A 12,387-nucleotide genomic window follows, 5' to 3' on the forward strand; every position below is an offset into this window, starting at 1 on the left:
CATATGGTTCTCTGTGCTTCTCTCTCTCTCTCTGTATCAAATGCTAGATAATTTTAAGCCTCTGCTGACCTAAGAGTTTGTCACTGACGATTGAACAACAAGAACTATTTAGACCTATTTAGCATTTACAGTTTATCAGCCACTTCCTATTCATTCTATCGCATGATGGTAACTTTGAGTTCATCCGTGCCCCCAAAGGACCTTGATTTCAGAGCAACTTAAACCTCTGTAAGCTCTTTTATGAGTCTGATCCCATCGGAAAGCATTGGATTCCAGTGACAATCACCTTGTGGCTCTTTTGTTTCCCTGATAAAGAATTAAAAGCAGGTTGGATCCTCCTAGCAGTGTTCACAGCGCACCCTTGACAATAGTGGCTTTGTGGCAGTGTTGAGGTCATCATTTTATAAAGCAGCACAAAAATGTGCTCTTAGCAGCAAGCCAACACTCAAATTCTTCAACTGGCCATGTCGTGATTTTAATTTTATGCACATTTCCTCATTTTGTTTCAGTATGAATACGGTATATTCCACACAGCCTGTGCCGCTCAGTTTTACAAAAAAACAAAACAACAACAACAAAAAAAAACGCCTTTGAAGTAACTCACCAACCGGGGTCATATTTACAGTGTATTTCACTGGCTTCCTGTTTGAGGACCTGGCAGAGGCAACAATGAGTAGGCCTAAGACATGCTTTGAGAAGGTCCCTGGTTCCCCTTCTTCACGCACGCGAGGCACTTCAGATGCTATGCAAAGAAAGGGTGAGCTAATAACCCTATTTATGCAGTCACAACGCTAGGTGGAGTCCATATTTGGAGAGAGACTTTATCTTAGGAAAGCAGATGTCCAACGAAACAGCCTAAATTCTCCAGGATAGGTGAGATCAGATGGAGTATCAATCTTAATGAGTGTCTATTTAGTAGCAGGCTAGGCTACTGGGTTCCCTCCTGAAGCAAATCTGAATATTGCTTTTTCCATGTTCCAAGTGATGGAACCAAACCAGAGAACAGGAGAGGGTTTGTGACTCCAATTCGTCTTGAATTTTCCCAGCGGAGGTCACCTTTTTCACGATATAGATGAGTTTCAAGGTCTTAAGCAAGTTAGTTTATAAATTACAACTGACAAATTATCGAAAGGAGCCCTCAGTTTCTGGAACTGAGAACAGACCCTTTACAAGCCACTTTATTCTGACAAGAAAGAAAAATAGCAGTTGTTTAGAAAATGTAGGTTATTTGGGGTGCCTGGGTGGCTCGGTTGGTTAAGCGTCCGACTTCGGTCCAGGTCATGATCTCACAGATCGTGAGTTCGAGCCCTGCGTCAGGTTCTGTGCTGACAGCTTGGAGCCTGGAGCCTGCTTCGGATTCTGTGTCTCCCTCGCTCTCTGCCCCTCCCCAGCTCATGCTCGCACTCTGTCTCTGTCAAAAATCAATAAACTTAAAAAAAAAAGAAAAGAAAATGTAGGTCATTTAATATAGATCTTGGTACGTGAGGTAAGTCTCCTAAACTAAATACATCTCTTTTAAACCTTTGTGCACACACACACACAACTATTGTTGTAAAGTTATTTTGGCTGCTTTAAAATAGGGCTTTTCTCCATTTAAGATATTTCATACAGAAGAAGAGTCATAAGTATTATTTTTGCAAATCTCTGCAGTACTGTGATCTTAGTTGTATCTACCTCTGAAGCCAATTTTATAGGCATTGAAAATGACAAGTGCATATATTGAACATTTGAATTTAGTTTTATGGGATCTGGTGCCCTTAACTGGCTAGGCAGAGTTGTCATTCCCTTTTTTCCCCTTCACTTGTGAACTTTCGTAGACTTTTATCTGGCAAGCATCCAGGACTTATGTTAAAGGCATTAAAACAATACCTTGTGTAGGTTGAACCGTAACATTCTCGAAAGCCTTTATAATAAAGCAAGGAATCAAGTAGTTCACACTGTAAGTCAATAAAAATACCTTCTTTAAGAGAGAAGAGGGAGTAACGATGATAAATAGTGCCCAATGGAAATCCTTGAAAACGGATTGTCTAAAAAACATTCGTTGCCCCACATGGATCATTATTTTGACTATTTCTGTCATATAAATCTCTCTAAAATAAATTGGGATGAAGCGCAGAGAGTAAAGGTTGCTACTTGTGCCCCAGTGGATTGCTATGTGTGCAGTTAGCCAGCTGCTGAATGATGTTGACCAGTAGGGAGCAGTAGAGGAGTGTCGGAGCACAGACCTGGCCAAAAATCAAGATCCTGGAAAACAAAATAAAGACGTCTTCTCTTAAAATGATGTCAAGTTTCTCCTGACAGCGAAAGACATTTTTGAACTGTGTTGCAAACGTATCCGTTTTTAGAGAATGGATAAAGAACATCCAAACAATAAGCAATATCAAACGTGAATACCAGTAGTTGTACTGATGTTTATTATAAGTTGAAGCTCTTTACTTTGGAGGAGTGGAAAAACTCAGCAACAAATTCTGTACAAGCTTCAGATCACCATTAACAGCTCTAACCCAAAGCGGGTCTCAGACTTGTCCTATAGGAGAGTCACCAAAATCAACGTCGTTTCTACGAATGCCAATTTATACCGAACATTCACGACACTCACATCAATTTACCAATAAGTGTGTATGTCGCTCACTACACAGTCAACTAGCCTGTGTACGAACTACACCAGAGTTTACAATATAAATCTCTTTTCTCCTTGGCCTTAGTAACCCCATTGGTGTGGTACTGAAAATGCCAGTGATAAAAACAACACTATCAAGGCCACCACGCTTACTCTGTGCCAACACTGTGCATTTCACATCTATTTCAAGCCTGACTTAGTACATGTTCAAAACTGAATTCTTGGTTCCCTGTTCGTATACCTGCCCATCTCATATAGAGTACCCCCTCCACCCAAGCCACAAACATAAGTCACCCTTGATCCCTCCTTCCTTACCGCCCACAAGTCCTCTTGATTCCGATTCCAAAGTATATTTCATCCCCGATTCCAAAATATATTTCATCCTCATTCTCTTCTTTCCAAGTCCACTGTCACACCTTCACCTGGGTCCCTATCATCTCACAGCTGCATCACAGTAAAAGCCTCCAGCTGGTCTTTATCCTTCCAGCAGAAGTTTGGTCTTTATATTAGAAAACACGGGTCAGATGCCAGCATTTCCCTGCATGAAACCCTTCAACTGCTGCCCATTGAATGTGAAATGCAATCCAAACCCCTTCAGATGGCCCCCCAGTCCCTGGCCATCCATTCTGCTTCACCCCACACCCACTCCAGGTTCTCTGACTCAGGACCCTCCCACATGATACTGCCTCCACCTGAAGGCTGTGTGATTTCGGGAAGTCACCTAACCTTCTGGGCCTTGGTTTTCTCCTCCATAAAAGAGGGAGCTTGGTCTTTTTCCAGCAGTGACCTTCCTGTTCCCTTTGAAAAGACAGAAGTTCACTTGAATTTATCTTTTAATAAATTCTACCCAGCACTGATCCTGAAGTCATATGAGAGGTTAGCCACATGCCCATTGGAAAATATTTTCCAAGTGTAGTACAGAATATAAAACACTTTGAAATTGAGATGTACATGTTAACCAGCAATGTTTCCAATTAATAGAGGGATGTTTATACCATGTGAGGAGCCTTAAAGCCTAAATTACAGCAGGGTAGGAGACTTAATCCTTAGAAAGTAAATTTCCTTTCCTCTTACTAGGTTCTGTCTGAACGCACCAGTTATGTGCTAAATTGGCATTCTAGCCACCCTTTATTAAAAGTGCATTTTCAAGGTTTATGCTGTTGTCATCAGCAGGACAGTATTTCTAATTGCCTATCGTCGGGCACCCAAACTGGGGTTCCGGGCCAAATGTCCTTTCTTCCATTGCCTGTAGGAGATAATTAATAATAAGATGCTCCTAAGTCAGTGCACCACAGAAAGGAAAGATGAATTCTTGACATATGTCTGTTTATAAACTGAGCCAACCCCACCCCAATCCAGTCCAGTTCTGCAAGCGTGCTTGAATTTCTACTAGATGCCAGGTCAGGTTCCAGGTTGCGGTGAGTAGATCCCGGGCTACACGCCGCAGCAGGCAGACGCAAACAGAAACAGATCGTGTCAGAGATCTGGTGAAATAATAGAGGACAGGCTGTAGGCTCTGGGGCAACCAAGTGCTTGTCTCAGTGTGGAGGGATCAGGCAAAATGTGATAGACGAATAGTGTTTACCTGTTAAAGAAGAAAAAAGCATTCCAGAAAAGGGAGTCGGGTAGGCGGACAAATAGGGCTGCATCAGCAGTGTCCTTTGGGCCAACAGCCAGGGCTCAAGAGGGTCTGTGGTCAGAGACAGAGCTGGAAAGAGAGGCAGGCGGGCACCATGCTGTGAAGAGGCTCGTGCGAGCCGCCTGCTTTCCATACAGCCTAACGGCATCGGGACGTACCCGTGATAATAGCCACACTAGATAACGTACTCTGACCTCACGAAATGCCACTTTCCACGAAATAACTCACGCCATGCCCTGTGGCCAAGCTCTCTTGCGCCCTGCTGTGCACCACCCCGTAGAGAAAAGGAGACTTAAAACTGCGTGACCCGGGGCAAGTCACTCAACACCTCTGAACTTCACTTCCTCGTCTGTAAAACGGGGGACGACTGAGTTGTTGTGAGAACTAGCCAAGTTGAGAAATGCGAAAGACTTCGTCGGCACCATGCCTAGCACGTGGGTGTACCTGCTGCCATTCTCGTGTTCAACGGCGTCATCGGGATTCATTTCTAAGATTGTGAGAAATGGAACAAGCTGACCAGATCTGCGTGTTCAAAGGTGTCTCAGGGGGCCGAGCCGCCTTATTGCCAGCTGCAAGGGACACCGTGCACTCGGAGGTCAGTATAAATGTGCCCCTCGGATGTGGGCCGTGCGACAGCTCTGAGAACAAGACAGGAAGTAATCCGGAGATGATGAAAACTCGAACTGGGGGGGAGCAGAGAAAAGGGGGTGGCAGGAGGGGTGCAGAGACTAGTGACCGAGCAGGTAGGGACTCTAAGGAACCACCAGGTTTCTGGCCCGAGCGGGTGTGTGGAGGGAAGACGTGGGCTGTGGGAATTGACTCCGATTAGGGTCTGTTTCTGAAGATGCCTCTCCTACTTCTTTGCAAAGGCAAAACAAACACAATTTTGGACTAGCGATTTCTTCCCGTGAAGTGTGAGTTCCTCTCAGGAGTATAAAGAACGGGGATCGAGTGTGTTCTCAGTAACCTACCCCAGGGAGGCACAGTGCCAGGGCCAATGTCAGAATCCTGTCGTGATTTGCCGTTCTAGCAGTCTTGTCCGGCGAGACTATCTCTGCATTAATGATCGCAATCCCCTGAGGCACCTTTTTGGTGAAATGGGGTGCCTACAGCTGAAGTCTCCTAGTAGCTGGGAGCAAGTTCTTCACTTTGCTCGTGTCTGTTCAAATGTACGTCAACACAGCGTGCGTGAGTGTGGCGCTTTAATGACACAGAAGAAGAAAAATCTGTACGTGTGTCCTTCTGTAAAGACAACCTCAGCACATCCGGAAAATGAGAGAGACGGCAAAGAGCCCAGCTTGTGTCGCTGCCTCGGCCGGGTCAGCGGCTCTAGAATTCACACCCGCAGGCCCCGGGGAAGGCTCCGTCTCCCGGAGCAGGCGGGCGCAGGGCTGCAGGGAGATTTCCTTTGCCCCTGTTGGGTCCCCAAATGTCTTTTCTAGTTTACCTTCCTATTAACCACTTTCGAAGAAAAACAGAGTTCGTTTAATAGCTCACATGAAATACATTTTTGGAGGGGATTTCATTTTTACTCCCGCTTTCCCCGAGTGCCATACCTATCAGATATGCGTGCCACATTGTATGTGTAGCTTCCCTCCTGGGGGCCCAGGCCGAGAGCGCTGTTGACACCTTGATCGTCCAGGGTCCCCTACGCAGAGCACACGTTTGAGCTGAGATTGATGTCACGCTGTTTATCCTTTAGCCACCGTTCCTTCCTTTTCTTTAAGTTAAAAAAAAAAAAAAACCAATTTAATGTTTACTTTATTTTGGGGAGAGAGAGAGGCAGAAGGGAGACAGAGAGAGAGAGAGACACAGAATCGGAAACAGGCTCCAGGCTCCAAGCTGTCAGCACAGGGCCCGTCGCGGGGCTCAAACTCACAAACCTTGAGATCATGATCCAAGCCGAAGTCTGCCGCTTAACCGACTGAGCCACCCAGGCACCCTGTTCCTTTTCTTTGTTTTAAACCAAAATATAATCCAATAATTTGGGTCAAACATTCAATAATTTGGGTCAAAAATCTAAAAACAAACTTTAAAGAAATAAACCATGTGTACAATTTGATACTTTAATAATAATTAATGGGGTGCCTGGGTGGCTCAGTCGGTTGGGCGTCCGACTTCGGCTCAGGTCATGATCTCGCAGTCCATGGGTTTGAGCCCCGCATTGGGCTCTGTGCTGACAGCTCAGAGCCTGGAGCCTGCTTCGGATTCTGTGTCTCCCTCTCTCTCTGCCCCTCCCCTGCTCATGCTCTGTCTCTCTCTGTCTCAAAAATAAATAAAAACATTTTTTAAAAAAGTTAAAAAAAATAAGAACAGTGGCTACCATTTGTTGAGCCCTGATCATATGTAAGTGTTATGCTATGAACATTATAGCTGTTACTGTGTTTAATCCTTACAACCACCATGGAAGATATATTCCTTCCAGGCCTCACTTGAGAAGGCTGGGCTCAAATGGACGTAACAGGAGCCTTACTCCCAGACACTGAATAGAAGGTCTGTTGGAAATGCCTAGAGGCCTGAGAGTCGGAACAAAGGCCAGGGAGCCCAGTGGCCCGTGACTCCCTTGCTCCAGAGGGACTTCCCATTACTGCCTCAGCCTGATCGTTTATAGCTTCTGGAGCAAACTTCCACGTTGGGCTGTTGGCCTTGAGCCTTGTGGTTGAGTTCCTCCTCCGTTACGATGACCGTTTGCTCTACCCTGGCGCCCTCCCCCCAGTCCTGCTTTCACCCCTGAATTTCCTCTTTTCTGGTCACTACTGAGCGCTTTCCATGTGCCAAGCACTGACCTGAGAACTGGACTCACAGCAGTGAGTAAAAACAACTGTTTTGTGTAGGGCTCTGTTCTGTGGAGCTCAACTCTACTGGGCACAGACCCAAAATAAACAAGAAATAAGAAATCACCTGAATCTGGCTTTGAAATCAAACCCCTTTCCATCTCAGACGTGACTCCGGGGTTCTGACCAACCACACACCAAAGCCCCTTGCAGGGGCTCTTCCCCTCCGTGGTAGGCAGTCTGGTTCTCCTTCTTGGGCTGTTAGAATTCACTGAAGGGATAGCCCTGGCCTCAGTGTGCCTCATTCACAAGCCCGGATAATGAACAAGGTCGTGTCAGTCTAATTCCACCCTAGCAAATTCCTCTTTGTTATATGTTCAGCCTCCCAGTAGCTACCAGAGAAACTAGCCAGTTATACAGTCTTTACTCCTGAACTGTCTGCTTCAGATCTGTCTTTAACTGGGTGGAATAATCTAGAAGGACACCTGAATGCCCTCTCTTTTAGTCCTTCCTTGCCAGATGCCTGCATCTTTCTTCCGTCCTATGGTCTGGCCCCTTGAGCTCTGGAGACCCAAAGGCACCCTCTGCTGCTGTGGTTATCCTCTAATGATCCTGGATTGTCACTCTTCCCACAAAGTTCTCACCTCCTCAGCCTTGTAAAGGGCAAGGAGGTGTGACTGCCTCTCCACCTTAGGGTGGAATATGGCAGACCCTTAATATTCTTACAAACCAGTCCCTAAGCCCTTAGCCCATGTTCAGGTTCATAAACGATGCCGTAATAGCACATAATTTCTCCCATAAAGTGCAGTCAAATGTGAAGTGGCCTCTTCAAAACCTTAATGATGCTATAAATATTAGACAAAAATATTTGAATTTCTTCTAAGAATTGTCAGATGTATACAACTCCCGCTTCTCTCCACTTCCAGTACAAGGAGTACACTCCTGGGGGGCAGTTTTGTTCCAAGCAAAGCGTCGCCACCTCACAGGGGTTACAGGGACTGCAGGCAGAGTAATAACAGCAGTAGGGTAATGAAAACTGACCCAGCGCTCCCCTCACGGTGTGTGAGGGGCTCCATGCTGAGAGCTTTACGTATGTAACTCTCAATCCTCCAACAACTTGTGAGATGTTTCAGAGGAGAAAACTAAAGCACAGAGAGATTGCATAACTCACCCCGATTTCCAGCTAGTAAGTAGTGGAACAAGGATACAGATTCAGGCTGCCTGTCCCCAGAGTCAATGCTGAAATCTCAAGTCTAAAATCTCTCTCAACATGAACCAATAATAAAGCTGGGATGAGCTGTGGGTACAGAGTGGTTGGCTGGGCTCACTCACTGTTGAGTGGAGCTCCCATATCCGCCGCTGCTGTGTGGCATTCAGATCCATGCTTTAGTCAATGGCAGATTGTCACATGTCTTAGGTGTTTGGGTCCCTAAGAATGTGAGCTCCTTCAGTGCCAGGGGCATGTTGGCATTCCAAGGTCACTGAACCTGCTTCCTGCCCAGTTCAGCAAGCTTTATATTTCTAGTTTGTGGCAATCCCCTTCCCGTCCACCAGACTTTTCCATATTTCAGGAGGAGGTTAAGCCCTGGGAGAGAGATCTGAGTTTGGAGATAATACTTCTGATTCAAGAGAAGGCTGTGGGGACAGAAGCAACAATTTCCTGTGACTTAAAAGGATGAAATTAGGGCGGAGGAGAGGGGAAAATGGGTGATGGGCATTGAGGAGGGCACTTGCTGGGATGAACACTGGGTGTGGCATATAAGTGATGAACCACGGGAATCTACCCCCAGAACCAAGAGCACACTTTACACGCTGCATGTTAGCCAACTTGACAATAAATTATATTTAAAAAAAAAAAAAAAGGACAAAATCATTCTTTACCTGACTCCGGAAGACAAGGGAAATGTCTTCCCCTAACAAATTGTGTTTATGGAAGCTGCTAGGTGAGGGTTACTTAATTTAAAAAATTTTTTTTTCAATGTTTATTTATTTTTGGGACAGAGAGAGACAGAGCATGAACGGGGGAGGGGCAGAGAGAGAGGGAGACACAGAATCGGAAACAGGCTCCAGGCTCCGAGCCATCAGCCCAGAGCCCGACGCTGGGCTCAAACTCACGGACCGCGAGATCGTGACCTGGCTGAAGTCGGATGCTTAACCGACTGCGCCACCCAGGCGCCCCGAGGGTTACTTAATTTAAATACAATAGCACCCTTCAGCAGAATAGCTGGAATGTATTCCCAGTGCTTTCTTGCATAAAGTCTTCTGCTATAAATTCAAATTTGTATGAGAATAGAATCTTAGAAACAATCCATTGTTTCGTTCACGTTCCTTGAGCTTTCTATCCTCTTTGTGAGTGAAAAAGAAAAACGAACACTGCTTTTCATTTTTGCCTGTTGTCTTCCCTTCCAGGCTCAGATTATGATTGTGTTTCCTTAGTGTCCTTGCAGCGCGTGTTAGTAGAATAACTCCCACAGCTCAGGGTCTAAACACGACTCAGTCACATCTTACTCACTGCATCTCTAGTTCAGGTCAGCAGAGGGCTCTGCTTCTCATCGTCGCTCAGGCACCCGCCCGCCCGCCCACACGATCGAGACACACACTCCCACCATCACTGAGGCAGGTAAGGGGGGACAGCAGATCACAGACAGGCTGTTACAACTCTGTATGGAAGTAGCCCGTTCCCCCGTTCCCTCAGCAACTTCCCACCAGCCAAAGAAGTCCCATAGCCAAGGCAGCTTCGGGGACGATGGGGTTGTACATGTGCTGGGTGCCTAGAAGGACAAGAAATGAAATGTTAGAGAACAGCCCTTATGAATTCCATAACTGTGTTATATTCTGCCATGAACTATTTTTTGCTAAACTGTGTTTCTATGGTTAAATATTTTGGCCGGAAGCAATGAATTTATATATGATTTTAGAATATGTATTTGAATGTATTCTATGGCACTATCCCCCAGTAACATTTGGCTGCTCCTATATGAGGTCCTTTGTACGTGTGCACACACACGCACACATATATACACACACACACAGCCTGCTACCAATCCCCACACCAGCAGCTTCCTCCCTCCCGCTTTCCAGTTATGTTTAGTAGCAAGAGAAGTATAAAGCAGAGGTCCCGTCTTACTCACTTTCCTGTATCTGGGTTCTTGACCACCTCTGTGCAGCGTTCCTCTTTTGTGGTAAAGAATTTGTAACAGTGTCTATCTTCCATGCCAGCCAGCTGTGCAAATGCTGAACACACACGCGCGCGCGCACACACGCACTCCTGATCACCTGTTTGCCCTGAGGCCACAGATTGGAAGATGAGACCCAAACAAAGCTTAGCTCAGCAATACAACCAAATGTGCTTGCATGTTCTGATTTGCTCCCAGTTAAGCTCAGATTGCTGTCCTGTGTACCTTGTCTCCTCCCTGCTGCAGCCTCTGACTCTGTGCCTTTTTCTAAGAATGCCTTTTGTGCCCAGCATGTAAAAAGCGTACTCGACACAGCTAAGTGACAGCAACCTGTACCCTTGGCCCTTGGCACACAGCAGTCACGTCCACACGAGAACAGAGATAGATGACTTTAGACGTGAAATGAGGATATGTGAAAGGTGGAGCCACAACCCAGTTATAAAACTTTGTCTATGAATCCAGGTCCTACGACCACTGTGGCTTTTGAATTGAATTATCGTGTATTGCCAGCCTCGCAGATTACAAGGTAAAATGTTAGTGGGACACGAGAGCCACCTGCCCTGTAGTTGAAACTTACATTTAACATAAAGATTAGTGACTGAGAGGCTCTGGCTGAAGATGTACTGGCACTGGAAGCAACTCGACACCCATGGGAGTAAGACAGGGAAGGGGAAGGGACAGAAATGCACACAGCACAAGCCAGAGGCTCCAGAGCCTAGGCGGTCCACAGAACTAGGGGACAGAGGGCTTCAGGAGCTCAGACCAGGCTCAGGAAAACACTGGTACCACCAGGCCCAAACTGGCAAACAGGGCAACAGAGAGAGAGAGAGAGAGTCCAAGAAAAGTCAGCAGCAGCTGAGGAAATGTGTCCATTTGTGAGCATATTACGAGTAGAGAGAACTGAACGCTTCCCTGATGGAAGGGAAGCCAGGGTTGGCAGGAAGTAAGAAACATTAGAGGATGTTCTAGGGGTGCCTAGGTTCTAATTCTGGGACTGTCATGTGTTAACTGTATTCCTTTGACAAGTTACTTTAACCTCCCTATGCTTATTTCCTAATCTGTGGAATGGAATTAATGATACCTACCTCAGGGGGATATTGTGAAGAGTCGACAAAAGACTATGTGTATCTTATTGTTATAAATATTGTATATGTGTATAACATTACACATATTATATAATATGTATATATTGCTTAGAATGAGAGCTGAAGCATAATAAGTGCTTTAGAAAAGTTCGTTCTAGCAGAGGGTCTTGGGCCCCAAATGCTAAATAGTATTTAGGACAAAGTCCCAGAAATAGAGGCAGCTAGGATTCCTTGTAGAAGATACCCAACTCCACACTAGAGAATCAGAACGTAGATAAGCCATGGCAGAAAGATTAGAATATGCAGGAACATCCCTTTTTGAAGTTGAAGACAGATGACGACGGACAATATAGACAAGCCTTGAAAACATTATGCTAAGTGAAATAACGTCACAAAGGTACAAATTCTGGATGATTGCGCATATATGACGTATCTAGCAATAGTCAAATTCACAGACACAGAACTTAGAATGGTACTTGTCAAGGGGTGGGGGCAGGGGGGAGTGGGGAGTTAGTGTTTGTTTAATGGGCACAGACTTTCAGTTCTGCAAGATGGAAAGAACTCTGGAGGTGGCTGGTGGTGATGTTTGCACAACAATGTGAATGTGCTCACTGCCGCTGGACCACACACTTAGACATGGTTATAATGGTGAATGCTATGCTATATGTATATATATATTATATATATATATATATACATATATATATATATATATTTAGCACAATCTTTTAAAAACTAAGGAAGTCTCTATAAAATATGGACTTTAGTAACAATAATGTATCAGTTTTGGTTCACTAATAACAACGAATATATCATACTAAATATAAGATGCCACAAGTAAGGGAAACTAGATTCAGGGGCATGTGAGAAATCTCTGTATGTACTATTTTCATAATTTTTTTGCAAATCTAAAACTGTTCTACAAAATTGAGTTGATTTAAAAAAAAATAGCTGTAGAAGATGGTAAGAACAGAAGCAGAGAAAGAGCTGCTTTGGCTAGAGTAAGTGATGGCTGAGATTGCCGGAATGATGATTATGAGTCTAAAAACGGATCGTAAGTATACTATGGCGAGGTAATATGAAGGTATTATGG

General features: G+C 45.1%; 1 protein-coding gene and 1 long non-coding RNA gene across 4 annotated transcripts in view; one reads left to right on the forward strand and one right to left on the reverse strand.

Moving 5' to 3' along the window:
* Nucleotides 1-12,387, forward strand: part of SCFD2 (sec1 family domain containing 2) — a 404,012-nt gene that overhangs the window by 309,755 nt on the left and 81,870 nt on the right. The window lies entirely within an intron of this gene.
* On the reverse strand, nucleotides 9,681-10,338 carry LOC125163528 (uncharacterized). The gene is made up of 2 exons (XR_007151492.1): nucleotides 10,165-10,338; nucleotides 9,681-9,804 (listed from the first exon to the last, which is right to left on the reverse strand). It is a non-coding gene; the product is annotated as an uncharacterized LOC125163528 (long non-coding RNA).

Source organism: Prionailurus viverrinus, chromosome B1 (genome assembly GCF_022837055.1).
Source record: "Prionailurus viverrinus isolate Anna chromosome B1, UM_Priviv_1.0, whole genome shotgun sequence".
In the NCBI taxonomy this organism is placed as follows: Eukaryota; Metazoa; Chordata; class Mammalia; order Carnivora; family Felidae; genus Prionailurus; species Prionailurus viverrinus.